General features: G+C 49.1%; 1 long non-coding RNA gene across 2 annotated transcripts; it reads right to left on the bottom strand.

Moving 5' to 3' along the window:
• Positions 1 to 5,589: 5,589 nt before the first annotated feature.
• 4930434B07Rik lies at positions 5,590 to 11,553 on the bottom strand. Of its 2 annotated transcripts, XR_878374.2 has the most exons (4): positions 11,307 to 11,553; positions 10,788 to 10,972; positions 10,412 to 10,650; positions 5,590 to 5,972 (listed from the first exon to the last, which is right to left on the bottom strand). It is a non-coding gene; the product is annotated as an RIKEN cDNA 4930434B07 gene (long non-coding RNA). The 2 variants fall into 2 exon arrangements; XR_878373.3 differs by having other exon boundaries at positions 10,788 to 11,548.
• Between the last annotated feature and the right edge of the window lie 30 nt (positions 11,554 to 11,583).

Raw genomic sequence — 11,583 nt, 5'->3', positions numbered from 1 at the left:
AGAACAGAAGCTAAAATGCAGTTCAGAGGCAGCGAGCATCAGTCAGGAATTTTGTGCAAAGATACAGCCCATCGATGAGAAAGAACCTAAACGACTAAGGGAATTACTAATCAAAAGATTAATAGTCAATACTAAATACTAATAACTCTGCCCCATTCCTCAGAGGCTATTGAACTCTATCCTCTATCACAGAAATCATAGAATGAATCGAATCTCTGACCCTGTTATTTTGGGGAGAGTGGGGGTGGGGTGGGGTGGGGTGGGGTGGGTACTAGAGTACAGAGCTTGAAAGCAGAGTAAAGCAGTTGAGAAGAGCCTTGGCTTCTGACTTCCTGGCTTCTGGGAGACAAGATGGCCAGGTGTCTCTGGCTTTCCCCTCCCCCTACTGTTTCTCCCAGCTCCATCCTGCTTGCTCACTCTCCGCAGAGTTAGTCACCATGCTGCAGCCAGCCTGTGGCAAGTCCCTCACCCCGACCATGGACTGGAACAAAGGGAGCCTCTTCCAGCCAGTGCCAACAAAGAACTCTAGATTCTTCAAGCCAACAGCTGAGGGGACAGGATCCCCACCCTGCTGACAGCTCTGTGAATCAGCCTGAAGGGTGCCCCCACCCCCAAGTCAGGCGGTTGGATGATGCCTTTGTGCCAACCCCTCCACTCCTCAGCCTGTGAGCAATCTTCAGGCAGGGATACCTGAGCTGTGCCCATTCCTGACCACAGAACTCAGGGTCGGTATGTGTAACGTGCTGTTTAAGTTACACTGAAACAGGGGTACTCATCTGTTATGCCACAGCGGATGGCTAAAGCAAGAAATAAATAAGAAAATGAATCAGCCAAAGGCAGCCTCCAAAATTACTGAACAGAACAAAGACAAAGAGAAAAGCCAAGCACTGGCTATCTGGCAGGCACAGTAAAGATGGTGGAGGGGATGTGGTGACTGCAGACACTACAGGTACTAATGAGATAACATGGAGTTATTAACACCCCGCTGATATTAGAGAGATGGTGTGAAGTCACCAAACCTCTCTGATATTAGAGAGATGGTTTGCAGTCACCACAGAGCCTATAAATACTAAAGCGACAGTGTCATGTATTCCGAGCAACTGAATAAAAGAAATCCCACAACTTACATGAAATGATCGAATTGTTGGATGCAAAACACAGCCTACTGAAACAGGCCGGTAAGAAACAGGAAGCTTGGGCCAAGCTGTGCTATTAGCCATATTGACATTTCTTCATTGAAAACCTGCTGCAAAGAAAATTCCAGACCCAGCTGGTTTCTATCAAACATAAAGACACAGCCTTAACGTAAATTTTCAGAAAATATAAGAAAGGAACGCACGCATCCCAACTTACAAAGCCAACATAACCATGATAACTTTGACAGGACACAGTTGTTAAAATCATAGACCGATCATCCGACATAAGCACACGGGCAAAACCTTTCAAATTCTGAACACAGGCAACGGAGCAGAGAACCCCCAACGGCAACCCAGACTGCTATCTCTTCGTGAACTCAGTTTTACTGAGCTTTTATTCTGTAAGAGTTATTTTTATGTTTTTAATTACACGTATGCCCATGTGTCTGTGTGTGGGTATGTGCATGTCAGGGCGGTGCTGGTGAGGCATGTGATCCCTGGGGATGGGAGCTACGGGCTTTTATGAGCTGTTGTGTGCACTGGCAACTGAACTCGGTCCTTTGCAAGAGCAGCAGTGTGTGTCCTTAACCACTGAACCATCTCTCCAGCTGTTTTCTAAACAGCTGTCTCTCTGAGACAGTCAAGATGACTCCAAAGAGATGTCTTTGGCATGAGAAGGATTCGCTATACAAGAAACCGAGATGTTGAAGCAGGCACATCCCCAGTAGGTTTTCCTTTGGTATTTATACTCCTCCATGGCCCAGGCAAGCTTGAGCCCATAAGATGCTAGGGAAATGCCACAGACGCAGCTCAACCTTCAGGAGACAGGGGCTTGCACCAATCTTGCAATCCTGGTCTGGCTCAAGGCTAGGTCTAGGGAACACTGAACTTGAAGATAAACTGAATCCAGCCTAGGAAGCCGCGGAGGCTGGGGAGGGGGTGGTAGCGGGAAGCAACAGTCAGTCTTCCAGCCTCCTGTCTAAAACTAAGATGTTTCTACAAATCCTGATGGTGTAATAGGGTAGACAAAAAACCAAGTAGCTGATTTCCCTCCTCTTCAGCTGTGCCTTGCTTATGTTGTTGGGCTGTTGGTAATCCTTGTCTCCCCTGTCTCGTGGGTGACTAAACATGTCACTTTTGTTTTATGCACAGGCCAGCTGTTGTTTGCAATTAGCTCCATGCCGTGGGTACGAAGGCCATTGTCTTATTAGAAGCCTTGTGAAAAATGATATCGCAAGAGACGGGACATGAAACCCCAAAACAAACCGGCAGAAACTGGATGGACACGTGTTATTTACTCGGAAGTATTTATCGGGAGTGAAATATGGGAGACCGTCATGGATGGGAGGGGGGGTTGGATTTCTCAATGGCTTGGGGAAGTTGTGTTCCTTTTCCAAGAGAGCAGGTGTTCAAACAATGAGAAGTGACCTCTGCTGGGGTTAGGAAGGCCGCCTTGGTGAGTGGGAAGAAACAGGACGATAATAAAAACAACATCCTGCGCTGCACTGTGGAGAACCTTGCCACTCTGTTCTCACGCGGGCCAGCTTTATTTATAGATAACAGAGGTGGCTTAGAAGTCATACATACACACACACACACACACACACACACACACACACGCACACGCACACGCACACGCACACACACACATACACACGCACACACATACACACACACACACGCACACACACACACATACACACACATACACACACACACACACACAGGCACACGCACACATACACACACACACACGCATGCATACATATACTCTCTCACACACATACTTACAGGCACACACACATGCACACACTCATGGGCACACATTCACAGGCATACACAAACATACACCTACAAGCACACACATTTCCCAGGGGAAGTGAACTTTACCTGACATGATCGGCTCTGCTGTCTGTGGGAGCCTTTTTTTTTCCTCCCGGAAACTCTGTCCAGAATGTTGTGTTCAGTTGCTTGTGTCCCCTTTAGTTCAACAACTTCCTCTCAGTGGAGTTGACCAAATCGGACTCATTTCCAGGATACACGATGCTTGGAGGCACAATTGTGACAACTGGAGAGAAGCCAAGATTGGCAGCCCAAACCATGCAGCCTGGGAATGACCTGGCCTGGCAGGGTTTCAAGGACAGCTGCTCCCAGGGACACCTGTGCAAAGTTCTCATCTGAAGACCTGTGTGGAGCTGACACTGGATCCTGGCATCTGCACTAAGTCCTTCGGGGCTAAAGAGATGGTTTCGAGGTTAAAGTGCTTGCTGTCCAAGTTTAAGCCTTAAGGACAGACGCAAATCCCAGAAGGTCATGGCAGGCCACCTAGAATTCCAGTGCTCAGATGGGGATGTGATGTTTGCTGGTCAGTTTTTGTCAACTTGACACAAACCTTGATACATCTAAGAGGAGGGAATCTCTACTGAATATCTGCTTCTATCAGATCGCCCTGTGGGTATATCTGTGTGGCATTTCACTGGTCGCTAATTGATGCAGGAGATGTGGGTGTAGCCACCCATGAGCAGACAGCCCTGGGTAGCATAAGAAAGCTGATCCAGTAAGCAGCATTCTTCTGGGTTCCTGCTTCAGTTCTTGCCTTGAGTTCCTGCCTTGGTTTCCCTCAATGATAGCCAAATTGCTTGATTTTGGTCCCCAAGTTGCTTTTGGTTCTGATGACTTTACAACAACAGAAACCAGGGCCTGTGAGTCTATGAAGCAAACTGGTTAGTTAGACTGTATAGATGAGCAACTCGGGGTTCAACTAAGATATCTGCTTCCACAAATAAGGTAGAGGGAGAGTCACTGAGGAAGACTTCAGACATCAACCTCAGGCCTCCACGTGCACGGCCACATATGTATACACTCGTGCATATGTGCCCCCCTACACACACACACACACACACACACACACACACACACACACACACAGTTGGTTCTAAGGAGAACCTTAGACGCCACATAGCTTTTAGGCTTACCTAACTCCCAGCCGAAGGCAGGTTCAAATTTGCATTCAGTGCCTTCCTGTGAGTGAGTATCTGTTTAATCCCCACAACTGCCTGAGGAGAGTCAGAAGTCCCCCTGTCACAAACTGTAACTCCCTGGGTACCTTGTGGGCTAATGGGAAGAGGTTGTCTGTGGTTGTCTCTCTTGTAATCTTGGTGAGGGTCCCATCAGCACATGCCTTAACAAATCCACATTAGTAAAACATGGCTGTTACTCTGGTCCAGATACAAATTACAAATGTCACAAACCCATCTTGCATCCACTTCTTCTGTATGGACTTGACGTCTACTACAAAAGTGGCCCACGACAGCAGACAGCTCTGCAGCTGTCATCTTGAAACGCTCCTCTCTGAAGAATGACATTTCCAACTCCGGAGCACAGAAGTGTTTCTTACATCTCGGTTTGGAGGAGCAGGGCCTTCCAATTCCGAGTGAACTTCAGGTACCTCAGCTTTCATCTAGCCTGGTGCTCGTCTCTTTCTGCAGCCTACCTGAGCAGCGAGCTGGACAGAATCAAAGTCAACCGGAAACTCCCCGCTTTCTTCTCGCAGGGCCTTGAAGTGCCCATCAAACGCTGACTGGATCCGGAAGTACTGTTCGACTCCCGCGCTCCAGACTCCCGCACAGCCTGAGGAAACTCAGCTCCACGGACTCTACTCCTCCTGCATAGGTTCAGCGAGGGAAGGGAGGAACTTTGCAGACTCAGAGGAGTCTGGGAGAGTTTGTCCCTGAAAGTGTTCCCCTGCCCGGATGACTCCTGAATTGCAAGGATGGACCAGCTGGTGGCGCTGTTTTCAGAGGCTGTGGTGGGAAACTTAGCAGCCACTGGAAGCAGGTAACTGATTATGGGTCCTTGGGGGACTGGACTTTTCTCTACTTCCAGGACTCCGTGAGCAAGCAGCCCTGCTTCACTCAATGTCCCCACCGTGATGGACACACTCCTCTGAAACCGGGAGTCAACGGGAACCTTTCTTCCTTTTACATAGCTGACACTGAGTGCATCTTCGAAACCATGAGGGTCAGGTGATCACTCTGATGTAAACACACAACGCCACACAGTTTTACCAACACACAGCAGTTTAAAAAACAAAAACAAAAACTGGAGAGTGTCTGTGCTCAGTAATTAAGAGTATATGCTGCTCTTTCAGAGAACCCAAGCTCAGCTCTAACTACCACACCAGGCAGAGCACAACTGCCCCTAATAACAGCTCCAGGAGGTCTGACGCCCTCTTCTGGCCTCTTCAGGCACTGCCCTCATATGCACACCCACACACAAACACACACCCATACACATATTAAAATCAAATTAATCCCCTTTTTAAAAATCTATCAAGAGATACACCACCATGGACTTGGAGTGACACAAAGGACCTGTAGAGGCAGACTGGGGTTCAAAGGTGTTACTGGCATCAATTCAAGATGGAAGAACAGGGTCTGGACGTGTTGCTTGACCATAGTTTTATTCCTGTTAATTAAACATCCAATTTATAACATCTCTTCCTGTCATAGGACTTACTTTCTAATAGCAAATATTATGAAATGCTAACGGGGAATAAGCCATGTCCTGTGCCATGCAGAATAATGAGCAGGGATATTATAGGAAATGTGCGATGCAATGGGGTAAAGAAAGGACACAACTTCCCGCTCGATGTCCCTGAAGAGATGTGACGTGTGGGTGTGGTCTTCCTGGCACACAGCTGCAGTCTTACAGAAAACCTCCCGGAGTTACCCAAAGTGCACACTGTGGCTTAGGTCCATGGGTTCCTTCAGGGCTAAGTCTCATCACCAGAACACTCAGAGCAGGTATCTTTGTGCTGAGGGAGCACAGGGGGTCCTGGAAAAGAGAGAAGTCTGTATTCAAAAGGTGCTTCCTGATACAGTTTTAAAATCAAGGGTTTTAGGGGATGGAGAGATGGCTCAGTGTTTAAGAGCACTGGCTGCTTTTCCAGAGGACCTAGGTGTGGTTCCTAGCACCCATAGGACAGCTTACAGCCTCTGTAGCTCCAGTTCCAGAGGATGCTACACCCTTTTCTGGCCTCTCTGGGTACTGTACACATGTTTTACATAGATATACATTGAGGCAAATGTCCATACAAATACAATGAAAATAAACATTTTCAAAGTTGTCAGTTTTATCATGGTAAATGCACAAGTCCACAGCATCAAGTGAATTCCCTGGGTTGCACAGGTGCCTCTGTAGTTGCGAAGTGTTGTTGCATGTCTTACGCCTCATAGAACACCCTCACCCTTCCCCAGATCCTTCCCCAGTCCATAGTGACTTCTAATCCTTCTCTGTGAATTTATGTATTCTGAATACCTCATATTAAGTGAGGTCAGACGGTGCGTGTCCTCGTATGTCTGGCTTATTCGGACTGTACAGCAGTCTCCCGGCTCATACATGTCGCCACCCGTGTCTGACCTTCATTCCTTCTCATGCTACAGGTTACTCCATGGTATGTAGAAAGTGTGTTCTGTTTATCTACCCACTTGAGCTTCCTGTCTTTTCCTTGGTGCCTGCCTCTGGAGCATGCAAATTCCCTGCCTATACAGCATCCATTGCTTCTGGAGTAGATGTATGATATCCTCGTCCACAGCTGAATACATTCACCCTGCAACCCACAGTGACAAGCCTGTTTCCATGCCACCAATGCACCCTCCACCTCCATGCCTATGCCTGAGTTTCCTCCCTCTAGAATGTTCTCCTCATCTCCTCAGATCAAAGTCCACATAGCCAACTTGTTCCCCTGCTGTATAAAACCATTTACTGTTTTTATACCGGGCAAAGGCACCCTCTGTCTTCTACAATCACAGAGGACTTTTCACCAGAGAACCTCTTCATGCCCCACCTTTGTCTCCCATTCTCCTCCTAAAGGCTGAGTCCCTATCAGAGCTCCCCTTTCTACGGCTGCGCACAGCACTGTGCCTTGCATAGTATCGAGTGGAGTACTTAGCACAGCACTAAGCAGAGTACTGTGCTTTCCATGCTACTGCAAGGAGTACTGTTCTTTCACAGAGGGAGGAAGCACCAGTCGCTATCTGTCCTATTGATTTCCTATATGTCAAGAGGACAAGAAAGATGCATTTCCCCAGAGACCTGGTAGTCTTGTCAGGAGGCTGGTCAAGGAAACATTCACATTTTGCATGAAATAAGGCATCGGTTATTTAAGAGAAAAGCGTAGCGACTGCAGAAGAGACATCACATGCAAGGCACTGCCCAGAAGGACAAACTAGAGCAATGGCTTGGGCCTCAGATGTCCTGCACAGCAGACTACATGTGCCAAACTGTTCTTGTAGACAAAGAAGAAACTTCCCCGCACATGGAGGCCTGTGTGGTGACCTCTGAATACCCATCAACAGCTCAGAGGTCAGAGGAGTCAGAGCCCAGGCATCCCTGGAAGTCTAGAGGTGATTGTGTCCCTGGGGGATTAACCCTCTCTTTGGATCAAGGTTACCTGTTGCCTTTCCCCAGGGCTACCTAGCAAGCCCTGGGAGTCTCTTGTCTGCTTATGTTGGATGTTTGTCCCTTGGTCCCCTCGTGCAGGGTTTTTCAGCCTTTATTTGTCTTATTTCTGGGGAATGGGCAGGTGTTAGGGAAGAAAGCAAGAAGGACAGTGGGACCTTGAGAACAGGTTTCCAGAGTCCCCATGGGGTCTCACTGGTGTGGACAGTGGTACTGTGCCTTCTCTGCAGCAGGGGAAAGCTCTGCTGGCTCCTGTAGCCTGAGTTATCTCTGGGAGTCTAGGCTGGAGTGGAGACACTGAGGTGTGCCTGGAGAGCCAAATTCCTGCTCTGACAGGATAATCATGGGGTTATGAAGACTAAGGCCGTGAAGAATTACAGCAGAGAACTAATGTCTCACTGATAAGAAGGTCGAGTGGAGGACTATGAACTTCTTATGATCCCAGGAAGCGGCGCAGAACATTAAAATGATTTCTGAGGAGGTAGACAAAAAAACCGAGCGAGGAAGTGCACTATCCTGGACTCCCCCGCTCCCCCCCCCAAACACACGAGGGCAATGGAAGATCCAAGCCTGTGGTTCTGGCCTCGGGGATAAGGATGAGGCTCTGAATACAAAGATGGAGCCATGTGTCAGGAGCACCTGCCCTGTCCTCATCCCGGGAACAGCTGAGGACAGGACAGCTGGGGCAGGGCAGGTTTAGTGACTGTTGATTGATCTGCACTGTGCCTTTTGACTGAGATGTGCTGAAGGCTCCTTGACTTTGGCAGGGGGAACATTTACATCAGGGGAACTGGTTAGATTTGAGGGACCGCACAGACCTTGATAGGATGGTGAACCACTTTGTGACAGATGACATTGCAGGTTGATGGTTTCCCTAGCCATGAGTACCCCATGAAAACTGAGGTACAGCAGCCACCCAGGAATAGACAGGGTGTGCAGGAAGGACCTCTGGATGAGACAAACAAGGGCCCACTGTCCCTTCTCGGGCTGTGGCAGCCTTGTTTTCTGTTCAAAGGACAGAAAGACTTAAGGGAGACCGGCATGGGAGTTTAACCACACACAAAATTGCTCCTATTGCAGAGGCTGGACAGGCACCAGCTGAGCTTTCTTGCAGGAAGAGGAATAGCAGGTTTTTGTGTGACCCCATTACAAGTGTGGCTGACACCAGTGCCCAGGAACCTAGACTCTCAGAGAGAGTCTAATGCTGCAAGAGCCAGCAGAGTCTTTGCATACCACCATAGCAGGTACACCACCACTATCCAGTCCAGTAGAAACCCATGGCCTCAATATCCTCCTTGCCTCCTTCCCTAACATCTACCCATTTCCCAGAAATAACAAGCAATATCAAGGCAGAAAACCCTGCACCAGGTATCCAAGGGACAAACACCAAACACAAGAGGACAGTGACTTCCTGGGCTTGATAGACAGCCCTGAGGAGAAGACAACCAGGTAACCTTGATCCAAAAAGGGGGTTAATCCCCCCAGGGACACCACCACTTCTAGACTTCCAGGGATGCCTGGGTCCTGCTTTGAGCTTGATGCGCCTTCACAGATGACCTTTAAGCATTAGATGCAAGCATAGCTCAAGTGGACCTCCACAGGCATCTGAGCCTGTTCACTTTCAAGAAAGTGTCCTTCTGTGGTGACGGCCTATAGCCACCCCCACCCCATGGTCACTCTTTCCCAAACTCCATGAAGGCTACTAACTCCAGCAAAGTGTCTCTGTCTGCTGCCCTATCTGGCTTTTCAGATGGCAGTGTAAGTGTCTATTTGCTCCAAAGAGAGCAAGAAGTAAAGCACCCTTGACAAGGAGCTTGGCAACTGAATGCTGAGGCTGTGCGAATCACTAAAGGCAGTGGATGCAGTGGGCTTTCTGCATTGTCCCCTCAGGGAGCAGTGCTGGGTGTCCCTGATGGATGAATAGCTGAGGACCCACTGTTTTGGTCTCACAGAAACCCAAAACTTTAACCAAGACAAGTGTTGGTACCCACACTGAGATTGAGACCTTCAGCTGTTTGTCCCCTCGTCAGGGCTACTTAGGGCCTGACCCATAATCATTTGACTTCTCAAAGGCACCACCAGGAAAGGTGAAGCGGTTCCCATCTTTACAAGGTGGGAAACTCCAGGTGGTCTTCGAAGACCAAACAGCTAGTGATACACATCAACTCCAGTGTCTATTTGAGTGTGGCCTTGAAACTAGTTGCTTACACCCCCGGCTCTCAGTTCCACCTTACATAACTGTCCAGTGAGGTGGTGGCCAACGTCACAACACTGTGCCTGACACCCTAGCGTCAAACTCGGAGCTGCGTGCACTATTTGCTATCTGAGCACCGTGGTCAAGCACTTTGTTTTGATGAGCTTGTGTGTGTGTGTGACTTGCATTGACTTCATACAGCAGCTGGCACTGCCCTCTCCCAGCTGAGCGCTGACTGAGTTATTCCTTCTACCTCCGCCTGGGAATGCAAGTAGATCAAGGTAATTTATGAAAGCTCTTATGGTCAAGCTGTGGGGTCCTGAGTTCTCTCTTGACATTTAACACGCTAGTTAAGGTCCTGATGGTTTTCCTATTTGAGCACTAAGTGGCTCCCACTCTCCCCTCGAGAGCTTTGCACTTTGTATTTGGCACTGAAAGCACTTGTTGCTGACAGCCAGCATGGCTCCTGGTGTTGTCTTGCCATCTCTTGGTTCTCCCAGAACATAGCAAGAAAACTCTCTCTCCCTCCCTCCCTCCCTCCCTCCCTCCCTCCCTCCCTCCCTCCCTCCCTCCCTCCCTCCTTCTCTCTCCCTCCTTCTCTCTATTTCCCCCATCCCACCTTAGATGTCTCTTTGTATTTCCATGAATTGTGGGCGGGCACATAGATAAAGGCCAGAATCAACATCAGGTTTCTTCCTGGACTGCTCTTCACCTCATTTATTTTTTCAGATGGAGTCTCTTCCTGAGCCTGGAGCTCACAGAACAGACTAGATCGGCTAGCAGTGCACACCAGGGATCGTCTTGTCTGCACAGGCTTCAAAGATGTGTGCCACAGAACCTGGCTTTTCCCCATGGGTGCTAGGGATCAAAAGTCAGGCCCGCATATTTCTCCCCCAAGGAATTAACCAATCTCCAGAGCCCTAGAAGCTCCTCCTCCCCCGCCCCCCAGGAACACCAGCTAACCCTTTTGAGCAGCCCATGAGTCTCCATCTTACCCAGCCACAGTCACTATGGCTGATTCCGGCTCCTCGAAGTCAGGACATGCTGAGTTGTGCCTGGCCTTTCTCAGCTTTTCCCAATTCCTTTCTCTGTTGAACCCTTTCATCAAAAAAACATCCCTGGGACCCTTGGTGTGTTGTCTGGCTGGCTGCTTTCTCCACAAAGACTTGGGGAACTGGGCCTAGCATAAATCAGGACTCCATTGCAGCCTCTAGATGGAGGTTCATACTGCTACAGGGTTGGGGAGAGGTTCGTACCTCCTTTGTTCCCTCCCTCGATAATGGTCTGTGGTTTGGGTCTGTTGCTTCCTGCGTTGGCTCTCCTCTTTCCCCTCTCCCTCTTCTCCACTTTCCCCCCACATTTTCCTCCCTCCCCGAATCCTGTCTCTCTATTGTGCGATTCAGGGCATGCCCCTAAAGGAACTGCAGATTCTTTGTAAAGTTTGCCACTAAATTTTAACGTTAACTAAGAATGAAAACTAAGAAAAGCCTTTTTGCGGGTCGCTGACGGCTCACATAAACAGGGCACTTCTCTTTTATGGAGTGCCGGCCTCTGCGCTTGCCAAAGTGCGCAACTTCTGCACCCACTCTGAAGATGGGAAGATGTCAGAGACTCCAGACAGAGACAAAGCAGGACCTGGAGAGCCGGACGTAGCTCCTCCCACCCGGTCAGCTGCAGAACTTGCCTCGCCCCTAGCTCCTCGCGCCCTGCCTTGCAGTTGCCACGGAAACGGAAACATAAGCAGGCACTGCTCAGATGTAGAGTTCCTGTTGCTAGGGGCCACCTGAAGAC

Source organism: Mus musculus, chromosome 1, assembly GCF_000001635.26.
Source record: "Mus musculus strain C57BL/6J chromosome 1, GRCm38.p6 C57BL/6J".
Taxonomy (NCBI): Eukaryota; Metazoa; Chordata; class Mammalia; order Rodentia; family Muridae; genus Mus; species Mus musculus.
This window is presented reverse-complemented; position numbering and strand designations above follow the sequence as displayed.